This window comes from Procambarus clarkii, chromosome 6 (assembly GCF_040958095.1).
Source record: "Procambarus clarkii isolate CNS0578487 chromosome 6, FALCON_Pclarkii_2.0, whole genome shotgun sequence".
NCBI classification, from domain to species: Eukaryota; Metazoa; Arthropoda; class Malacostraca; order Decapoda; family Cambaridae; genus Procambarus; species Procambarus clarkii.
In genome coordinates, this window is record NC_091155.1 from 28,658,162 (window position 1) to 28,682,118 (window position 23,957).

Here is a 23,957-nt window from a genome sequence, read left to right on the forward strand (position 1 = left end):
AGGAGAAGGTGTGGAAGCCACCTCCAGCCACAACTTTAACGCCAGATTCGACAAAGATTTTGAACGTCAGAACAGTTAACCTCAAAAGGTACAACAAGGCTAGTGGCGGGGCATAATGAGCTAGACCTCACGTCCACGTAGGCACTGATAAGTAAGCAGTGTTAGGTAAGTACCCGCTCCCCACCTCCCAAAACTGAGCACAAGGACCGGGGCGAGATCCGGGTCGGTGGGAGGAAGAAAGTGTGCGTGTGTGTGAAAGGGAGGGCGAGGGGGAGTGGGAGAGAGAGAGAGGAATGTGACGCCATGTTGGCCACTCTCCCTCTCAGCTGTTCCTTCCTCTCACACTTCCTTCTCCATCCTCTCCCTGAGCCTCGTCTTCACCTCCAATGCCTCCCTGATCATCCGCGTGATGCCTCCCTGATCATCCGGGTGATGTCTCCCTGATCATCCGGGCGATGCCTTCCTGATCATCCGGCCGATGCCTCCCTGATCATCCGGGTGATGCCTCCCTGATCATCCGGGCGATGCCTCCCTGATCATCCGGGTGATGCCTCCCTGATCATCCGGGTGATGCCTCCCTGATCATCCGGGTGATGCCTCCCTGATCATACTGCGAGCAACGGGGCCTATGACGGCCTGGTGGGCCAGACCACCAACCAGGAGGCCTAGTCAGAGACCGGTCTGGGGGGATGGGGAGGGGGGGGGGGGGTTCCTATAGGTAACATATATAATTCACCTTCTCAAGCCCACCCTCCTCCCCCTCTACACCCTCCCTTTCCCACGTTTCCCTCCCATTCTTACCTCAGGACACATTCCTCCACACCTCTCCCGGCTCTCCTTTCCTATCTAAAGCCTCACATACTTACCTATACCAATACTTTTACCTATTTTCCTGTAAACTTACCCAACTAAATATCCCTCACTGCCAGTTTACCTGCCCACCTTACCTACCACAAATAAGGCAAATAGCATACTGGTATTTATTTCTCGAGGCGTTAGTACTAAGGCAATAGATGTTCTTCTTCAGCTTCACCTATGGGAGTGAAGCCCACTCCTCCTTTCTAATATGTTAATTATGTTAATTGTCTTCAGTTTTGGTCTCCATACTATGGAGTGGACGTAATAGTTCACTTGAACGAGAACACTCGTGTGGGTGAGGATAAGGGCTCACTGCTGTGGGTGGGGATAAGGGCTCACTGCTGTGGGTGGGGATAAGGGCTCACTGCTGTAGGTGAGGATAAGGGCTCACTGCTGTGGGTGGGGATAAGGGCTCACTGCTGTAGGTGAGGATAAGGGCTCACTGCTGTGGGTGGGGATAAGGGCTCACTGCTGTGGGTGAGGATAAGGGCTCACTGCTGTGGGTGAGGATAAGGGCTCACTGCTGTGGGTGAGGATAAGGGCTCACTGCTGTGGGTGAGGATAAGGGCTGCTGATAGCATTACAAGACACATATCGTCCTTGGAACAGTAACAGCCCCGCTCCTGTGCCAGGTAAGCCCATTACGGGCTCACCATCGCCCGTGCTACTCAGAACGTTTTGTTCCGAGTAGCTGAATGTTCAACAACATACCGCTAGAGGGCTGCAACTTTCACCACCACAAACACAGACTTTGTTACGTCACGCTTGCCAACCGTCCTCCATGGACAGGGTTATAGAGATCTGTTGAACACATTTCTAGCCCTGTCCATGGAGGACAGAAGAAAATGTATACATGCTGGTTAGCATTGTAAATGTGTGGCCACGTCTGTGGTAGAAAAAAAATGACTCACGAGGAGCGTCCTCAACTCTCCTCTCATTCCCTTCATTCCTACCTCCCAGCCTCCTTTCTCTCATCCCTTTCCTCTCCATTCGCTTCTCATCATTCCCCTTCCCTCACACCTCGTTCTTCCCACTCCCTCCACATTTTTGTTTTTTGGAGTAGAGGATGGAGAGGCATAGGTGAAAGGAAGTTTAGAAGTGGGAAATACAGTGAGAGGTATGAAAGCAGGCGGGCTGTCCGCCTTGCTGACACGATGAGTGGGTGTTGGCAGCTAAGCTAAGCTGGCTCCCTCTTGTCAGGGAGCTGTGAGTGTGTGAGAGGTTCTTCACATGTGTTTCACCATATATGGATGTCTATTGATAAGTACGTACGTATATATATATATATATATATATGCAAACAAGCCTGAATGGTCCCCAGGACTATATACAACTGAAAACTCACACCCCAGAAGTGACTCGAACCCATACTCCCACAACTGGTATGTACAGGGACGCCTTAATCCGCTTGACCATCACGACCGGACAAAAGGAAGTGATAGCCGAGGCTATATGAACCACTTCCCCGCCGGCACTCGGATGGTAATCTTGGGCATAGCATTTTATCAAATCACCTCATTCTTTGGGGCACACGTGAGGAACACAAATGCAAACAAAGGTGATTGTTAAAGGTGAAAGGTGATTGAAAGGTGAACCCAAAGAATGAGGTGATTTGATAAAATGCTATGCCCAAGATTACCATCCGAGTGCCGGCGGGGAAGTGGTTCATATAGCCTCGGCTATCACTTCCTTTTGTCCGGTCGTGATGGTCAAGCGGATTAAGGCGTCCCTGTACATACCAGTTGTGGGAGTATGGGTTCGAGTCACTTCTGGGGTGTGAGTTTTCAGTTGTATATAGTCCTGGGGACCATTCAGGCTTGTTTGCATTTGTGTTCCTCACGTGTGCCCCAAAGAATGAGGTGATTTGATAAAATGCTATGCCCAAGATTACCATCCGAGTGCCGGCGGGGAAGTGGTTCATATAGCCTCGGCTATCACTTCCTTTTGTCCGGTCGTGATGGTCAAGCGGATTAAGGCGTCCCTGTACATACCAGTTGTGGGAGTATGGGTTCGAGTCACTTCTGGGGTGTGAGTTTTCAGTTATATATATATATATATATATATATATATATATATATATATATATATATATATATATATATATATATATATATATATATATATATATATATATATATATATATATATATATATATGCAATTGACGATAACAAAACACGGATAATTTTTATGCGGAAAATCCACAGAGAAATGTGAAAGGAAGTGAATGTTTCGGCCTGTTAAAGCCTTTGTCAACACCGGATTGACTAGAGGTAAGAGAAAGAGGGTACAGGCCACACCTGTCAACACAAGACTGACTAGAGGAAAGAGAGAGAGGGTACAGGCCAACACCTGGAACCTGACCAACCCATCTCTAGGGTTGCTAGGATTCTTTCCCTAGAGATGGGTTGGTCAGGTTCCAGGTGTTGGCCTGTACCCTCTCTCTCTTTCCTCTAGTCAGTCTTGTGTTGACAGGTGTGGCCTGTACCCTCTTTCTCTTACCTCTAGTCAATCCGGTGTTGACAAAGGCTTTAACAGGCCGAAACATTCACTTCCTTTCACATTTCTCTGTGGATTTTCCGCATATATATATATATATATATATATATATATATATATATATATATATATATATATATATATATATATATACATATATATATATATATATATATATATATATATTATATATATATATATTTACATATATACATATATTTACATAATTTTTTCAAATTATTTGGGGAGGGTTTCTGGTCAGTATTTCAACTGGGAATTATGTACTGTGGGGCGGGGTTTTTATCTAGTAAATAGGCACTTTGGCCACCAGCTGTGGTAATGGGGCGTTTCATCTTGGAATAATCCTCCTAACATTGGGTCCTCAATGTTCAATCAATCCTCAATTGCTTATGTGAACATTTCGATGGTGTTCCACACCCTGATGGCTTGGTGCTGCAGTCTGATGTTTAGTGGCTGTATGTTCAGGAGCTCATGGAGTTCCTGGATTGTTTGATCATTTGGTGGACGGTGTTTTGCTGCTCTCCTTAATGCCTTATTTTGCACTGCTTGTAGTTTTTGCATGTTAGTTTCTTTATGGTGTGTAGTGGTACTGGGGGATACTCTAGATGCGGCCGGACTAGAGCCTAATAGAGATGTATCTGTATGTTCGTACTGAGGCTTCGGAATCTCTTCAGTTTTCATAAGGCTGCTTTGGCTTTGTTTAGTCGGTCCCTTACATGAATTTTTATCCCTATTTTATTAATCACGAGTCCCAGTATTCTGCCTACCTCCGCATATTGGATTGGGCGGCTATCAAGGATAATGAGGTCTGGGTCTCTTTTTGCTATGTGTATTATCTGGAACTTTTGTTTATTTTTGCTAATTTTCCATTGCTTCTCAAAGTTGTTTATGAGTTCAACTGCTGCCTTGGTCTTGTTGGCTAGTAGCGGCTTTGATGATGTCGTTACTGATGATTTGATGTAGCGGCTCTACATAGTGATCATACCCGTCATGAGTATTGATCATACTCATGCCTCTTCCGTCAGTCCTCACCTCCCTACTGCCCTGTGTCTCTCACCCGTCACGTCATCCTCCCCCCGGGGCTCTCAGGGAAGCCCCTCCCCGCCAGAATATAGGTCAATCGACCTATCGGAAAAGTGAAAGCAGATCCGGGATGCCCACGCGGTCTCCCCCGGACTGGGGGGTGCCGGGGTGGGGGGGGGTGTTAGGGTGGATATACTCCCTTTTTGACGCACCACCCCTAACCCCCTGGCGGCCCCCTGCCCTCCCCCTACCCGCACATATTTTCCTCCCCTCCATACACCCCTCCCCTACTCACCCCCCTCCATCTATTCAACCCACACCTCCACCATCCCAGCGGAAGCCCCTCGTCACCCCCCTCCCCCCAGCACTTATGCTGCCTTACCTGGCCACGAAACTGGTCCCTGGGCGTCGTTACGGTGAGCGAATTACCTGCGACGGCGTGTCCCGGGGCTCGAGACGCCCGGCCAGGGGGCCGGACAAGGCTACATGGGACCGCAGAAGGCGGACAGGAAGCCTACATATATATAGGTTTCCTGTCCCAGACAAAAAACGAATTCATTTTTATTGTGCATCATTGTCGTCCTGGGGCTCGAGGCACGACAACACGGTGCCCGCGTCCGTCCTGGGGCTCGAGGCACGACAACACGGTGCCCGCGTCCGTCCTTGATGTTACATACAACATTATTTCCCCCCGGAGAACAGCACTCAGACGGGAGGCGTCTGGGACGTGACTCCTTCCAGGCTGATATTGTTTTTCCATCCCAAATATTCCCGTCCTGTTTCGACCAAAAAAAAATTCCGCCAATGTATTCCTGCCTTTCTAGCGCGTCCTTTGTGAAGCACCGTATGCCTGGTATTTCTAAAGTCAAGATATATAATGTCATGTTCGTTTAACTGTAAACTGAAATATGCTGATAGAGAATAAGTTAATATGTTAAGTTAGAGCGGCTGGTAGCAACACCATGACACGAGTCCCTAAAGATCTATGATTTGGAATATGTCAAATAATGGCTTTTCCAATTATTGTTTCACGCAATTTTACCCTAGTCGATATTAAGTTAATTGGTCGATAATTCAACACACGTGATTATCCCCCTCCCCCTCCCCCCCCCCTCAACAAATCTACAACTCATCCACAACATTTCCCCATTCCAGTCCGTTGTTCACCTCCAACGACTTGTTAAACATGTAAGTCAAGGGATCACCAAGCTCACCATGACATTCCTTAAAGACGCTGGCAAATACTTCCTCTGATCTTGGACACTTACTGACTTACTGGAGCAACTTACTGGATCTTGGACACTTACTGACTTACTGGAGCAACTTACTGGATCTTGGACACTTACTGACTTACTGGAGCAACTTACTGGATCTTGGACACTTACTGACTTACTGGAGCAACTTACTGGATCTTGGACACTTACTGACTTACTGGAGCAACTTACTGGATCTTGGACACTTACTGACTTAGTATTCCTGTAATAAACCTTTTCTGGTAGCCACTACAGTCATCAGCTTGTTGTCTCCTCCACCTACATAGATTATATATTAGTTCATCTCCAGTAAACACAGGAGACCAAGCACCTATTTAGAATATCACGTATTTACCGGTGGTTATGGGTTATAGTGACCCCCTGACCTCAAGGTCACTGGAGACCTCAAGGTCACTGGAGACCTCAAGGGTCAGGGGTCACAAGTGGTCAAATCATCACCTTATCTTTGTTGTTTTTATCTGAGAGAAGCCTTAATTTTATATTTGTATTTGACTGCTATGCTATTCACATTTTAATATGATTATATATATATATATATATATATATATATATATATATATATATATATATATATATATATGACTGAAAACTCACACCCCAGAAGTGACTCGAACCCATACTCCCAGGAGCAAGCGGATTAAGGCGTCCTGTAGATACCAGTTGCGTTGCTCCTGGGAGTATGGGTTCGAGTCACTTCTGGGGTGTGAGTTTTCAGTCGCATATAGTCCTGGGGACCATTCACGCTTGTTCAATATATATATATATATATATATATATATATATATATATATATATATATATATATATATATATATATATATTATATATATATATATATATATATATATATATATATATATATATATATATATATATATATGTCGTACCTAGTAGCCAGAACTCACTTCTCAGCCTACTATTCAAGGCCCGATTTGCCTAATAAGCCAAGTTTTCCTGAATTAATATATTTACTATAATTTTTTTCTTATGAAATGATAAAGCAACCCTTTTCTCTATGTATGAGGTCAATGTTTTTTTATTGGAGTTAAAATTAACGAAGATATATGACCGAACCTAACCAACCCTACCTAACCTAACCTAACCTATATTTATAGGTAAGGTTAGGTTAGGTAGCCAAAAAAAGCTAGGTTAGGTTAGGTTAGGTAGGTTAGGTAGACGAAAAAACACTAATTCATGAAAACTTGTCTTATTAGGCAAATCGGGCCTTGAATAGTAGGCTGAGAAGTGCGTTCTGGCTATTAGGTACGACATATATATATATATATATATATATATATATTGTGTGTGTAAGATCCTTCTTACACACGTGTTGTATGTACATCCTTCTGAAGATGTATTATTAAATTATTAAATACGAAAGTATTTAAGGAAATACCTGTTTCAATTCTTCCTTCGTGGTCTGACACTGTTATACATATATTATATATACAGCAGTACATAGACACTGTATTATGGTGGACCTTCCCGGATTCGAGGGAGGGCGTCCAGCTGAGCTTTAGAAAGTGGGTGGTGGTTGTCTCAGAGTAATGGTCGAGGATTTCATCAAAACACTGCAATTGTTGGCGGCAGCGGAGTGCAGCGAGAAATGTATAGGGGTTGAGTACAGGGGGGGGGGAGGTGGTGTACGGGGGTGGTAGTGGTGTACGGGGGGATGTCAGTAGCACACCCCCTCACCACCCCTGAGATGGGGGGGCGTCGGTGAACCCATCCTCTGGAAAAGTACATCCCATGTTGACATATAAATCCCTTAAGACCAAAAACTAATATACAAAAAGGAAATCTCAGAGGCTGGCAAAATTGACCTGATGGTCCGTTTTCTATTAATGGGTCCTCGCTTAGGTGAGGTTGGGGCAATTTAGCACATCATTTCTGTTACGTTTTGGCAACTGGAGATTGCGCGCTGCTCACAGAGGGGCTCCTCGTTTTTTCCCTTCACCACATTACACATCAAAACTACATTCTAACTGCACACGAACACCACCTGAAAATCCCACAAGCAACAACTAAATCTCTCTCAGCCGACTTTCGGATCACATCAGAAACGTACACAAGTGTTCTTCCAAACCATTTTCACTCCATCCTCTCACTAAAAGAACCTGAGAAATGTTCATAAATGTTATTAATTCTATTTTTTTACCACAGTGCTCCATCAAAATCTATATTTTTTTTACCACAGTGCCCCATCAAAATCTATATTTTTTTTACCACAGTGCCCCATCAAAATCTGTATTTTTTTTACCACAGTTCCCCATCAAAATCTGTATTTTTTTTTACCACAGTACCCCATCAAAATCTGTATTTTTTAAGCAAAGTGCCTTATCAAAATCTGTATTTTTTTACCACAGTGCCCCACCAAAATCTGTATTTTTTTTACCACAGTGCCCCACCAAAATCTGTATTTTTTACCACAGTGCCCCACCAAAATCTGTATTTTTTTACCACAGTGCCCCATCAAAATCTGTATTTTTTTTACCACAGTGCCCCACCAAAATCTGTATTTTTTTACCACAGTGCCCCACCAAAATCTGTATTTTTTTACCACAGTGCCCCATCAAAATCTGTATTTTTTTTTACCACAGTGCCCCACCAAAATCTGTATTTTTTACCACAGTGCCCCATCAAAATCTGTATTTTTTTTACCACAGTGCCCCACCAAAATCTGTATTTTTTACCACAGTGCCCCACCAAAATCTGTATTTTTTACCACAGTGCCCCACCAAAATCTGTATTTTTTTTACCACAGTGCCCCACCAAAATCTGTATTTTTTTACCACAGTGCCCCACCAAAATCTGTATTTTTTTACCACAATGCCCCACCAAAATCTGAAAACGGAACGCTGCAAGTACTCACCAAGTGTTGCCAGATGCACGAAATGTAACATATTGATTACCTTTGTCCTTTAGACGTGCCTGGATCTTACCTGTAGAAGGTTTCAGGAGTTGTTCTACTCTCGGTTGCTGGAAACACACTCCCTGTACCCTCTTTTAGCACGCATGTTTACGGTCCCATATGTGAGGGGGGGGGGGGGGGCGAGGAGGGGGTCCTCCTGCAACACTTATGTGGGTTATGGGAGGACGTGGGAGCGAGTGCATGGGAGTGGGACCGCTGTGGGAGAGACTGGGACTGCTGGGATGGAGTTAGGGTAATGTTGAAAGGCAGTTACAAGGCGGTTGTTAAGGGTGTGGCACTTGCATCATAGTGTTGGTAATGGTAGTTTAGGGGCAACACTCTAGGTGTAGGTGTTGGAGGCAACACTCTAGGTGTAGGTGATGAAGGCAACACTCTAGGTGTAGGTGTTGGAGGCAACACTCTAGGTGTAGGTGTTGGAGGCAACACTCTAGGTGTAGGTGTTGGAGGCAACACTCTAGGTGTAGGTGATGGAGGCAACACTCTAGGTGTAGGTGTTGGAGGCAACACTCTAGGTGTAGGTGTTGGAGGCAACACTCTAGGTGTAGGTGATGGAGGCAACACTCTAGGTGTAGGTGTTGGAGGCAACACTCTAGGTGTAGGTGATGGAGGCAACACTCTGGTTGATACCTGGTTGACACTCTAGGTGTAGGTGATGGAGGCAACACTCTAGGTGTAGGTGATGGAGGCAACACTCTAGGTGTAGGTGATGGAGGCAACACTCTAGGTGTAGGTGATGGAGGCAACACTCTAGGTGTAGGTGTTGGAGGCAACACTCTAGGTGTAGGTGTTGGAGGCAACACTCTAGGTGTAGGTGATGGAGGCAACACTCTAGGTGTAGGTGTTGGAGGCAACACTCTAGGTGTAGGTGTTGGAGGCAACACTCTAGGTGTAGGTGTTGGAGGCAACACTCTAGGTGTAGGTGTTGGAGGTAACACTCTAGGTGTAGGTGTTGGAGGCAACACTCTAGGTGTAGGTGTTGGAGGCAACACTCTAGGTGTAGGTGTTGGAGGCAACACTCTAGGTGTAGGTGTTGGAGGCAACACTCTAGGTGTAGGTGATGGAGGCAACACTCTAGGTGTAGGTGTTGGAGGCAACACTCTAGGTGTAGGTGATGGAGGCAACACTCTAGGTGTAGGTGATGGAGGCAACACTCTAGGTGTAGGTGATGGAGGCAACACTCTAGGTGTAGGTGATGGAGGCAACACTCTAGGTGTAGGTGATGGAGGCAACACTCTAGGTGTAGGTGATGGAGGCAACACTCTAGGTGTAGGTGATGGAGGCAACACTCTAGGTGTAGGTGATGGAGGCAACACTCTAGGTGTAGGTGATGGAGGCAACACTCTAGGTGTAGGTGATGGAGGCAACACTCTAGGTGTAGGTGTTGGAGGCAACACTCTAGGTGTAGGTGTTGGAGGCAACACTCTAGGTGTAGGTGATGGAGGCAACACTCTAGGTGTAGGTGTTGGAGGCAACACTCTAGGTGTAGGTGATGGAGGCAACACTCTAGGTGTAGGTGTTGGAGGCAACACTCTAGGTGTAGGTGATGGAGGCAACACTCTAGGTGTAGGTGATGGAGGCAACACTCTAGGTGTAGGTGATGGAGGCAACACTCTAGGTGTAGGTGATGGAGGCAACACTCTAGGTGTAGGTGATGGAGGCAACACTCTAGGTGTAGGTGTTGGAGGCAACACTCTAGGTGTAGGTGATGGAGGCAACACTCTAGGTGTAGGTGTTGGAGGCAACACTCTAGGTGTAGGTGTTGGAGGCAACACTCTAGGTGTAGGTGTTGGAGGCAGCACTCTAGGTGTAGGGGAGCCTGCTGGAGTATAACCTAATATACCCTACCATTACCTAACCTTACCTATTCCAACATCACCTAACCATATTTGACTAAAAACTAACCAAACATAATCTTATCCAAACTATCCCAACATATCTTAACCTAAACAATTAACAAAACCGAATATATGCAAATGTAATTACATCTAACCACATAATAATGAATACTGACCACGACTAAAGGAAAGGAATGACGGTGATGTTCAGATCCAGCTGAACACTCATCGTTATTCACCTTGGAGGTGTGTATATGTTCTAGATGAACATGTACATACGGTATATGTACGCAGTTCGCACACCATCACAGATATTCAAGGGAATATTAATGAAATAATTTGTTGATACATCCTCCGTGTTGTAATCTCTGGGCAGTAAGACTCCGGTCAATGTTTAACAACATTTAACAATATTTAACATTATTTAACAGAATTAAGAAAAAGTATAAACTGCCTCACTTGCATCTTAATAACTGCCGTGGGAGACACATCTGACCAGTGTATCACAAACCTTACTGTGGACGACTTCTTCACGAATAAAGATCACATTCACTCCCAAAATTCTCCCACTTACGGGCTATTCATGCCCGTGCCACCTCTTGGGTGGCTTAATCTTCATCAATCAATCTATCGGGCGACTTCTTAGGTCAGTACATTACATGATTGATTTGAATTTTATTTGTAAATTCTGAGTCGTGTGGCAATATTTCGACACTAATTCTTGCAAGATTTGCGTGCAACTCGAACAGCTTTCGAGAAGAGAAAGTACATTTTATTCCAAATTCTCACAACATGTGACAACGAAAATCACTCTTTTTGTTTTGTTTTATTAAGGAGATGCCGTCATCTTGGAGCGCTGAGTGAAGTGTGAAACTCTCACTAACTTATTATTTGAGAACTTTCTCTCTGCCGACGGGGGCGCCGGACACGGCCACACACACCCAAACTCACGCTAGAAAGTCCCCACCACCACCACCCCGCCCTCTTCTCTCCAGTCCCACTCAACGTGTCCCAACGTGTCCCACACCAACGTCTTGGTGTATGGCCATCCTGCAGGAGCAGTGGTCCTGTAGAGCACTAAGTCGATCCAAACACTTTTTATAGTGTTATACTTCAAACTGGTCCATAGGCCTAACCACAACCTCTCAGGATAACGTAAACAGAGTAACACTAAAACACATTTACTCACCGTAACACTTACAATGATGACCATCCTATATGGTCTATTATATGTACTAGCTCTATCTATAAATTCATTAATATTTGTATCACCCCTTGTATGTATGTACTTTACCTAAATAAATATTTGAATTTGAATTTGAATTTGAATGACAGTGTGAGTAAACATCACCGCAATTATGAAAATGATGGCAATAATAAAGTATCATCATAAATATTCTGATATTTACACTCTCCGTGTAAATATCAAAATATCTAATCTACGTTTGTAAATATCAAAATATTTACAATGAGAAACATTTATCATACAAACGAATACTTCTCCGTGTAAGATGATGTTTTATTAACGTTCTATATGCGTTACCAATTTGAAGGTAAGTCAGGGATAAGGTAGGTGTTATATTTTTTTTCTTTATTACAGAATTTTAAGACGTCTTGGGTAATTCTACGAACCGTCGGAGCAGTTGGTGAGTAGTTAAGGCTGGATTGTGGAGTGGCGACTCCCAGCACTCATAAGTACACGTGTACACACACACACAGGGCTGGTCTGGGGTCCCTGGCCTGGGGGTCCCCTGGCCTGGGGGTCCCCTGGCCTGGGGTCCCTGGCCTGGGGTCCCTGGCCTGGGGTCCCTGGCCTGGGGGTCCCTGGCCTGGGGTCCCTGGCCTGGGGGTCCCTGGCCTGGGGTCCCTGGCCTGGGGGTCCCTGGCCTGGGGGTCCCTGGCCTGGGGTCCCTGGCCTGGGGGTCCCTGGCCTGGGGTCCCTGGCCTGGGGTCCCTGGCCTGGGGTCCCTGGCCTGGGGTCTCAGGTTTTGGGTCCCTAGGTTGGGGCCCGAGCAGCGGCCGGACCGGTTGACCACGTCCTTGGGGATGCTGGTTGGGGCAGGGTGGAGGAGGCTCAATCTAGAGGCCTTGGAATACCAGCGGCATCGTGCCTTGACCTCCATAACTTGTTGGTCACGCCTCCACCACTACCACCACCACCACCACCACCACTACCACCACCACCACCACCACCACCACCACCACCATCACCACCACCACCACCACCACCACTACCACCACCACCACTACCACCACCACCACTACCACCACCACCACTACCACCACCACCACTACCACCACCACCACCACCACCACCACCACCACCACCACCACCCTCCTACTCCACCACCACCACCAAGACTCAGTCCTGGGACCACTGCTGTTCCTAAATTATGTGAGTGACCTACCCAAGGGAGTGAGCGGCTACATTAAAATGTTTGCAGATGACACTAAGCAAATGAGGAATGTAAACACCGACGAGAGTTCCAGAAAATTACATGAAGCTCTTGACGTACTCCAGGAATGGATAGACAAATGACTTCTAGAATTCAATCTCAACCAGTGTAAGGTAATGGAGATGGGAAAGAGGACTAGGAGGCATCTACACCATATGCGGAAGGCAGCTACAGGAATGGGACAGAAAAACAGAATTTGGGAGTGAATTTAATGTGAACACCAAGACAACGTAACATCAGGGTAACACATCAACATAGATGTGTGATGCTGACAAACATTAGAACATCCTTTAGGAACCTAAATAGAGACTTTGTCAAGGCATTGACGACCCTGTACAGTGATCTTCACCACACCTCACCCTCCCTCACCATGGTGAGGACCTTCACCACAGCTCACCATGGTGAGGACCTTCACTACACCTCACCCTCCCTCACCATGGTGAGGACCATCACCACACCTCACCATGGTGAGGACCTTCACTACACCTCACCCTCCCTCACCATGGTGAGGACCATCACCGCACCTCACCATGGTGAGGACCTTCACTACACCTCACCCTCCCTCACCATGGTGAGGACCATCACCCTCCCTCACCATGGTGAGGACCATCACCACACCTCACCATGGTGAGGACCTTCACCACACCTCACCCTCCCTCACCATGATGAGGACCTTCACCACACCTCACCCTCACCATGGTGAGGACCTTCACCACACCTCACCCTCCCTCACCATGGTGAGGGAAAGTTGTCCATAGCTCAGGAGAAAGTGCACGACGTCACGGCTTGCCCAGAATGGGCAGGAGAGGCATTGTGGGTGTGACTCAAGATGGATCTTGTGAGCGACACAGTGCAGTATAACACTATGTGACACAGTGCAGTATAACACTATGTGACACAGTGCAGTATAACACTATGTGACACAGTGCAGTATAACACTATGGGGCACAGTGCAGTATAACACTATGTGACACAGTGCAGTATAACACTATGTGGCACAGTGCAGTATAACACTATGTGACACAGTGCAGTATAACACTATGGGGCACAGTGCAGTATAACACTATGTGACACAGTGCAGTATAACACTATGTGGCACAGTGCAGTATAACACTATGTGACACAGTGCAGTATAACACTATGGGGCACAGTGCAGTATAACACTATGTGACACAGTGCAGTATAACACTATGTGGCACAGTGCAGTATAACACTATGTGACACAGTGCAGTATAACACTATGTGACACAGTGCAGTATAACACTATGTGGCACAGTGCAGTATGTGTCACATCCCCATTATGAATGCCTTTCACATCCCGCTAACAGTCCTAGACCAATCCACATATTCGAAAGACCCAGATTATTACGTCACAAAATATTAGGCCTACATATCGACTGCTTGTACTCTTTCAGAGAACTGTTAAGTTCGCTCCTGTGTGTCCCACCAAAGAACAAGTCCGGTATGACTGCACACTACTCGGTTGCAATGGGTCATGTTGCACAGATTTATTACTCTGGGGAAGATTTTGATGGTGTTTGTTCATGGTTTAGTAAGCTGGCACTTAATCTATGTTCACGGCTTGGTAAACTGTTAATATTACTCTCTCTTTAACACTGAGAGAGTGAGAGAGAGAGAGAGAGAGAGAGAGAGAGAGAGAGAGAGAGAGAGAGAGAGAGAGAGAGAGAGAGAGAGAGAGAGAGAGAGAGAGAGAGAGAGAGAGAGAAAACGAGAGAGAGAGAGAGAGAGAGAGAGAGAGAGAGAGAGAGAGAGAGAGAGAGAGAGAGAGAGAGAGAGAGAGAGAGAGAGAGAGAGAGAGAGAGAGAGAGAGAGAGAGAGAAAACGAGAGAGAGAGAGAGAGAGAGAGAGAGAGAGAGAGAGAGAGAGAGAGAGAGAGAGAGAGAGAGAGAGAGAGAGAGAGAGAGAGAGAGAGAGAGAGAGAGAGAAAACGAGAGAGAGAGAGAGAGAGAGAGAGAGAGAGAGAGAGAGAGAGAGAGAGAGAGAGAGAGAGAGAGAGAGAGAGAGAGAGAGAGAGAGAGAGAGAGAGAGAGAGAGAAAACGAGAGAGAGAGAGAGAGAGAGAGAGAGAGAGAGAGAGAGAGAGAGAGAGAGAGAGAGAGAGAGAGAGAGAGAGAGAGAGAGAGAGAGAGAGAGAGAGAGAGAGAGAGAGATCTTGCAAATAATGTGAAAAGTGAGCATGTAAGAGGATACATAGTTGTGAATCATAGCGTTAATGATGTGATGAGTGACTGACTGGTTTGATATTAATGAAGGGTGGGTGTCGGGTGTCGGGTCACGGGTGTCGGGTCACGGGTGTCGGGTCACGGGTGTCGGGACACGGGTGTCAGGTCACGGGTGTCGGGTCACGGGTGTCGGGTCACGGGTGTCGAGTGTCGCGTTAAATCTAAAAATTGCCTCTCATTGTTCTTTGTTTTATTTCCATTCATCGCCAACGCCTTCTGTTGTTAGTGTTGCATTTGTCTCCTTTATTTTTATTATTTTCCATTCCTCCTCCTCCACCACCTCTTCTTCCTCCTCCTCCACCACCTCTTCTTCCTCCTCCTCCACCACCTCTTCCTCCTCCTCCGACGACGACGAATTTCACCATTCACAGATTACTTTTGTGTGAACTGGGCTCTGTCTCTCAGCTTTTCATCACCGCTCACGGACTTTCTACTTTACTTTTTAACGCCAAGCCCACTAATCTGCACGTCACGCGCGTGCACATACACACGCGCGCACAAACACACACACACACACACACACACACACACACACACACACACACACACACACACACACACACACACACACACACACACACACACACACACACACCAGAGATCAAAACAAGGATGCCGGCCACGTTCTATGATGTATAATAAGCCATTGGTAACACGAGAACTACCAGAAGGTTAGTAGACAGTACGTATAATGACAACATATAAGAGAGAAGACAGCCAGAAGGCACTCAACTACAGGCCAGTGTCCCTAACCCGATTACCACGCAAGATGGAGTACAAGACACGCTATAAAGCCCTCCCTGCACGGGTTCAGCGACTGTAATTTTTGTCTCCTGATAGAATTCTATGACTGAGCTACCAAAATGAGACACGATATAACAAATGGAGAGATAGATTGATTTTTTGTAATTGCAAGAAAGCTTTTGACACAATACCCCTTAAAAAGGCAGGAGTGGCAGGTGCTCCAGTGGATAAGGGAGTACCTGACCAACAGGTCCTCCAGTGGATAAGGGAGTACCTGACCAACAGGTGCTCCAGTGGATAAGGGAGTACCTGACCAACAGGTGCTCCAGTGGATAAGGGAGTACCTGACCAACAGGTGCTCTAGTGGATAAGGGAGTACCTGACCAACAGGTGCTCCAGTGGATAAGGGAGTACGTGACCAACAGGTGCTCCAGTGGATAAGGGAGTACCTGACCAACAGATGCTCCAGTGGATAAGGGAGTACCTGACCAACAGGTGCTCCAGTGGATAAGGGAGTACGTGACCAACAGGTGCTCCAGTGGATAAGGGAGTACCTAACCAACAGGTGCTCCAGTGGATAAGGGAGTACCTGACCAACAGGTGCTCCAGTGGATAAGGGAGTACCTGACCAACAGGTGCTCCAGTGGATAAGGGAGTACCTGACCAACAGGTGCTCCAGTGGATAAGGGAGTACGTGACCAACAGGTGCTCCAGTGGATAAGGGAGTACCAGACCAACAGGTGCTCCAGTGGATAAGGGAGTACCTGACCAACAGGTGCTCCAGTGGATAAGGGAGTACCTAACCAACAGGTGCTCCAGTGGATAAGGGAGTACCTGACCAACAGGTGCTCCAGTGGATAAGGGAGTACCTGACCAACAGGTGCTCCAGTAGATAAGGGAGTACCTGACCAACAGGTTCTCCAGTGGATAAGGGAGTACCTGACCAACAGGTGCTCCAGTGGATAAGGGAGTACCTGACCAACAGGTGCTCCAGTGGATAAGGGAGTACCTGACCAACAGGTGCTCCAGTGGATAAGGGAGTACCTGACCAACAGGTGCTCCAGTGGATAAGGGAGTACCTGACCAACAGGTGCTCCAGTGGATAAGGGAGTACCTGACCAACAGGTGCTCCAGTAGATAAGGGAGTACCTGACCAACAGGTTCTCCAGTGGATAAGGGAGTACCTGACCAACAGGTGCTCCAGTGGATAAGGGAGTACCTGACCAACAGGTGCTCCAGTGGATAAGGGAGTACCTAACCAACAGGTGCTCCAGTGGATAAGGGAGTACCTGACCAACAGGTGCTCCAGTGGATAAGGGAGTACCTAACCAACAGGTGCTCCAGTGGATAAGGGAGTACCTGACCAACAGGTGCTCCAGTGGATAAGGGAGTACCTGACCAACAGGTGCTCCAGTGGATAAGGGAGTACCTGACCAACAGACGAGAGCGAGTAACAGTGAGAGACCAGCTGTCAGGAAGGGGAGATGTCACCAGCGGAATCCAAAAATTAGGATTAGGATTAATTCGAATGCTACAGCAAGAGCTACAAGATGGTCAGAATATACTAAAAGAATGGTCCAACAACTGACTACTTGACTTTATGAACAGTGGATACAAAGTAAAGGTGCACCAGACCGGACACGAGGGGCTAAATGTAAAAATAAAAAAAAGAGATCCCTCAGGAAACAATTAGAGAGAAGACCCCAAGAATTGGTATTACATCGACCTTGTACCCCAAAGTTTACATCGACCTTGTACCCCAAAGTTTATACCGACCTTGTACCCCAAAGTTTACATCGACCTTGTACCCCAAAGTTTACATCGACCTTGTACCCCAAAGTTTATACCGACCTTGTACTCCAAAGTTTACACCGACCTTGTACCCCAAAGTTTATACCGACCTTGTACCCCAAAGTTTACACCGACCTTGTACCCCAAAGTTTACGTCGACTATGTACCCCAAAGTTTATACCGACCTTGTACCCCAAAGTTTACACCGACCTTGTACCCCAAAGTTTACATCAAACGGATGTCATCAGCGGCAAATTCTATGTAGGTAATATAAAAGCTGCCTTTCGAAAGTTGAATATATGAATATGGACACATTCACAACGTTTCATATCACACATATATAGAAAATCCTGGAATAAGCGAGTTCAGTCCTTACCTTGTCAATCATACAACGAGTTGTTAAGAGTTGAGAGGAATGTCCCAAGAGTTGAGAGTTGAGGGCAGAGCTGAGGCGATGTGAGTTGCGAGGATAGACTAATGGAACTCAGCCTCACCTGACTGGAAGAAGAAAGGGTTAGGAAAGACATGATTTCCACGTACAAAATGTTCTGGTGGGAATTAATAGAACAGACCTGGACTGATTATTTGGGCTGGGTGGTACTCGCACAAGGGAACACAGGTGGAAACTGAGTGCCCAAATGAGCCATAGAGACATTAGAACTATATTTTGCCAATGTCAGAGTAGTAAACAAATGGAATGGACAAAGAAGACTTACCATGAGCAATGGGAAAGGAAATCTCTCTCAGCCTGCAAACAGGAGTCAGCAGTCCTCTGTTCCTGTGTTAACAAAGAAAGTGAGATGGTGGAGGCAGACTCTAGGCACAGTTTTAAATGTAGATAGATCCCAATAGCTTGGAAACTTGTACACCAGTTGATTAAAAATTGAGAGGTGAGCCCATAGAGCCGAAGCTCAACTCACGCAAGCACAATTAGGTAGGTACACAAACATCCTCCTTCCCCCTCCCACATACACACACAAACAAACACATACGGATCATCCACGCTTTCTGACCTCGTCTCAAGTGTCCCCCCACAACCTTCCTCCTCCACCCCCACTCCCCATCCACCCCAGCCCCCAACCCCCCACCAACCCCCACCCGAGCCCCCAACCCCCCACCAACCCCCGCCCCAGCCCCCACCCCACCTTCACCCCACCCCTCACCCTCTTGTCCTCTTCACTCTCCCGCTACTCACCAGTCGTCCTTTCCGTTCTCCAGGTACCTATTTACTGCTAGGTGAACAGGTAAATTGGGGTGAAAGAAACTGCCTATTTGTTTCTGCCTCTGCCGGGGATCGAACTCGGGCCCCTTAGGACTAGGACCCCAGAGTGCTGTCCACTCAGCCGCGATGCCCCATCTGTGTGAGTGGAGGTGGATTCACCTAGTTGTGCTCGTAGGGGTTGAACTCTGACTCTCGGCCCGCCTCTCAACTGTCATTCAACTTTTTATTTTCCTTCCCCACACACACCCCTAGAAAGCAGTCCGTAACAGCTGTCTAACTCCCAGGTATCCATTTACTGCTAGGTAACAGGGGCATCAGGGTGAAAGAAACTGCCTATTTGTTTCCACCGACGCCGGGAATCAAACCCCGGTTAACAGGACTACGAACACAAGGTGCTGTCCACTCAGCCACCAGGCGCCCTGGTGTGGATGTGTGTGTGTGTACTCACCTATTTGTGCCTGCAGGATTGAGCACTGGCCTTGGATCCCGCCTTTCTAGCCTTCGGTTGTTTAAAGCAATGACTCCTGTCCTACTTCTCTATCATACCTAGTTTTAAAGCTATGAATAGTGTTTACTTCTACAATGTGCTCCTTTAGTTCATTCCATTTCCCCACTACTCTCACATTAAAAGAAAACTTTCTAACATCTCTATGACTCATCTGAATTTCCAGCTTCCACCCATGTCCCCTTTCTCTGCTAATATTCCGTGTGAACATTTCGTCTATTTCCACTCTGTCGATCCCCCTGAGCATTTTGTATGCTGCTATTACATCTCCCCGCTCCCTCCTTTTTTCTAACGTCGTCAGGTTCAGTGCCTTCAGTCGCTCTTCATATCCCATCCCATGCAACTTCGGGACTAGCCTCGAAGTTGGCTAGAAATTTGTTAACCTTATCCAGTTTCCTAATTTGTTTCTTCAGGTGGGGACTCCATGATGGAGCTGCATATTCTAACACTGGTCTCACGTAGGCAGTGTAAAGCGCTCTGAATGCCTCGTTACTTAGGTTTCTGAATGACGTTCTAACTTTTGCTAGCGCAGAGTACGCTGCTGTCGTTATCCGATTGATATGTATCTTAGGAGTTAGATTAGACGTTACGTCCACTCTCACGTCCCTTTCTCGAATCGTCACAGGAAGGTAGTTTTCCTTCATTGTGTACTAACCCTTTTGTCTCCTGTCACCTAGTACCATTTCTATAACTTTACACTTGTTCGTATTGCACTCTAGTAGCCATTTCTCTGACCATCTCTGCAGCTTGTTCAAGTCCTCTTGGAGTATCCTACAATCCTCATCTGTCACAGCTCGTCTAATTAATTTCACGTCATCCGCGAACACCGACATAAAGGATTCTATTCCTGTAGACATGTCCTTAACGTATATTATAAATAGAACTGGTCCCAGCACCGATCCTTGAGGTACTCCACTCGTTACGGTTCGCCAGTCTGACTTCTCGCCCCTGACTGTTACTCACTGGCTCCTGCCTGTTAAGTAATTCTTTACCCATGCTAGGGCTTTTCCGCTTACTCCCGCCTGCCTCGCAAGTTTGAATAGCAGTCTACTGTGCGATACTGTGTTAAAGGCTTTTTGGCAGTCCAAAAATATGCAGTCTGCCCATCCTTCTCTGTCCTGCCTTATTCTTGTTACTTTATCTTGGAATTCCAGAAGGTTTATTAGGCATGATTTCCCTTCTCTGAACCCATGTTGGTGTTTGTTTACATACCTAATGTTCTCCAGGTGTGTAACCAGTCTTGACCTGATTATTCTTTCAAGTACTTTACAGGGAATGCTTGTCAGTGATACTGGTATGTAGTTAAGTGCCTCTTCCCAATCTCCTTTTTTGAAAATTGGTAACACATTTGCCTTTTTCCAGCAACTGGGCAACTCTCCCTACGTAAGTAACTCATTATCGATCCTTGCTAGAGGTACGCTGAGGGCCTGCGCTGCTTCTGTTAGTATCCAAGGTGATAGATACGTTGTCTGGCCCAACTGCTTAAGTTTCCATTTTGTTTCCATCCAACTGTGTGGATGTATGTATGCGGATGTACTCACCTAATTGTGCTTGCGGGGGTTGAGCTCTAGCTCTTTGGCCCCGCCTCTCATCCGTCAATCAACAGGTGTACAAGTTCCTGAGCCTATTGGGCTCAATCATATCTACACTTGAAACTGTGTATGGAATCAGCCTCCACCACATCACTGCCTAATGTATTCCATTTGTTTGGATGTGTGTGTGTGGATGTGTGTGTGTGGATGTGTGTGTGTGTGTATGTATGTGTGTGGATGTGTGTGTGTGTGTGTGTGTGTGTGTGTGTGTGTGTGTGTGTGTGTGTGTGTGTGTGTGTGTGTGTGTGTGTGTGTGTGTGTATGTGTGTATGTGTGTGGCCAGGCGACTCCCTCCCGCCCCGACTTTCACCGACGCTGTGTGTGAGGCTGTTGTTTCCTCTGCTCTCTTGTTCTGCGTTTCTAATTCACGCGTTCGCCTTCCCGTATTCGGATTTATTTACATTTTAAAATATATTGACTTTTCTGCGAAATAATCTTTCCCTATTATACCTATCTTTTGAAGATAACGATAATTACTTTTTATACAACTAAACGCAAGTGTATTCTAACGTAAATTAAAAAAAATATATACTTATATATCATTATACATACTTATACACGTTCTACCACACGTGGAGGGTATGTATACTTGTATAGAGGCTAGCATACGCACTAATACGCATACTAGCATATACTAGGGTAGGGGGCGCTGTCCGTTCTAAATTTTGACTTGGGAAACTACAAAACTGACGTCGGAAAGTCACTTTATCGTCACAAGCTCTTGAACAGAGAAATAATAGATCCCAAGAGCACATATCATAGAGCCGCAACGTAGAGCTAAATCATAGAGCTGGGTACCAAGAGATCATCATACAGCTGGAGCACAAGGCTGGATCATAGAGCTGGATTATAGAACTGAATCATATAAATTAGATCAGCGATCATTATACAGTAGAGCTGGAACACTGGGCTGGATCACAGAGATCATAGAGATGAATCAAAGAGCTGGAACATAGACCTGCATCACAGGGTTGAATATAGAGGCAGTAACGAAACATGAAGACCCTAAACAGCATACTTGAGTGGCTTCTGCTGGTTAGGTTCCAGGCTTTATTGATATAAAATCATTCATGTATCATCATGGTAGTACGCTTATAACCTTTATACGTTGATGGTCCTACGCTTGCACCCCCTAATACCGTCACCATAGTCGTCCAGTACCCCTGATACCAGCACCATGGTCGTAGTACCCCAGATACCAGCACCATGGTCATCCAGCACCTCGACTGAGTGTAATGGATCTTACTCTTATCGAAGGAATTATAAATAACTTATCGAAGGAATTATAAATAGCTTGTTTTTCTTTCCAGGTGTATCCTACCATACCTGAAACCAGCTATTTACGCATCTTGTGCGTCATCAGCGCCGGCCGACGCCCACGGTGGAAGATAACACGTTACAACTGAGGCTATCTTCGGCCAGCCACCAGCGATAACTTTCACTCCCGCCAGTCCAAGGTCTGTTTATGGAATCTCTCCCACCCGGACGCTCTATGTTAATCTCACAGAGACAGAGATATTTACAACATTTACCGGTGAGGCGCCGCGGAGAAAGAGGACACTTGCGAAACAATGGGATGTGAGGCGTTCGTGAGGAATTTTTACTTTCACTGCAGAGGCGAGTCAGCTTTGGGAGAACCCGCCGGATGTTGGAGGATGTAAAGGAGAATGTCAACAAACGCTGGACTTTGTGCGTGACTGAGACGTTGGTTCTTGTCTGCATCCTCGTCGTCGGCAGCTGGACGGATGCTCGTCAGGGGGCGCTGGACGGATCCTCGTCAGGGGGCGCTGGACGGATCCTCGTCAGGGGGCGCTGGACGGATGCTCGTCAGGGGGCGCTGGACGGATACTCGTCAGGGGGCGCTGGACGGATGCTCGTCAGGGGGCGCTGGACAGATCCTCGTCAGGGGGCGCTGCACAAATGACAGAAAAAATTAGGATATAAGGAACTTTCTAGTCATAGTTTCACATCAATTATACAAAAACCTGTGTAATTAACTGTTTTATTTAATTAGAGAGCTAAGAGCTCAGAAATCCACTTCATAAAACATAAAACAAACACCACCCGTCCCATCCCAAATCCTTATCCTGATTCCTTCCCAGGGCTATATAGTCGTAATGGCTTGGCGCTTTCCCCCTGATCATTCCCTTCCCTTCCTCCTGTGGGTCCTAGAGTGCTGTCTACCCCAGTGAATTCCTCCTGTGTGTCCTAGAGTGCTGTCTACCCCAGTGAGTTCCTCCTGTGTGTCCTAGCGCGTTACCGCCAGCCAACAACCAAGCTGCTCGAGAATATTACATAAACGGAGATCAGAGAGCGGATTGGTCACGTAAGAGCATCCGGTGGCCAATCACGACACACAGTCACCAGGTAAGACCGACTACCCGCAAGAGGATCAGGCGCCATAACTTTCCCTCACATCCCTCTCCCGGATGCTGAGGCGGACCCTGCCCCTTGTGTTACTAACTTTGTGTGGCCCCTATCCTTATCCTTATCCTTACCTACTACCCCTCCCTCCCTCCCTCCCCCCCCCCCTCTCTCTCTCTCTCTCTCTCTCTCTCTCTCTCTCTCTCTCTCTCTCTCTCTCTCTCTCTCTCTCTCTCTCTCTCTCTCTCTCTCTCTCTCCCCCTCTCTCTCTCTCTCTCTCCCCCCCCTCTCTCTCTCTCCCCCTCTCTCTCTCTCTCTCTCTCTCCCCTCTGTCTGACCTGCCTGAGAGTGACAGCCTGCACGACCTGCCTGAGAGTGACAGCCTGCACGGCCTGCCTGAGAGTGACAGCCTACACGGCCTGCCTGAGAGTGACAGCCTGCACGGCCTGCCTGAGTGACAGCCTGCACGGTTTACCTGAGAGTGACAGCCTGCACGGCCTGCCTGAGTGACAGCCTGCACGGCCTGCCTGAGAGTGAAAGTCTGAAGGAGTGTTAAAGGCCTGACAGTGGTCACATCCGTCACGCTGTCTGTGACGGCCC

The 23,957-nt window shown here is 46.8% G+C and overlaps 1 protein-coding gene across 1 annotated transcript in view; it reads right to left on the bottom strand.

The window, feature by feature from the left end:
- Positions 1 to 18,614, bottom strand: part of Wnt2 (Wnt oncogene analog 2) — a 146,204-nt gene extending 127,590 nt beyond the window's left edge. The window contains exons 1-2 of the mRNA XM_069307616.1: positions 18,391 to 18,614; positions 18,051 to 18,172 (exon numbers count right to left, since the gene is read on the bottom strand). The gene's annotated coding sequence lies outside the window, so the exon portion shown is untranslated. The remainder of the gene's footprint in view (positions 1 to 18,050; positions 18,173 to 18,390) is intronic.
- Positions 18,615 to 23,957: the final 5,343 nt, after the last annotated feature.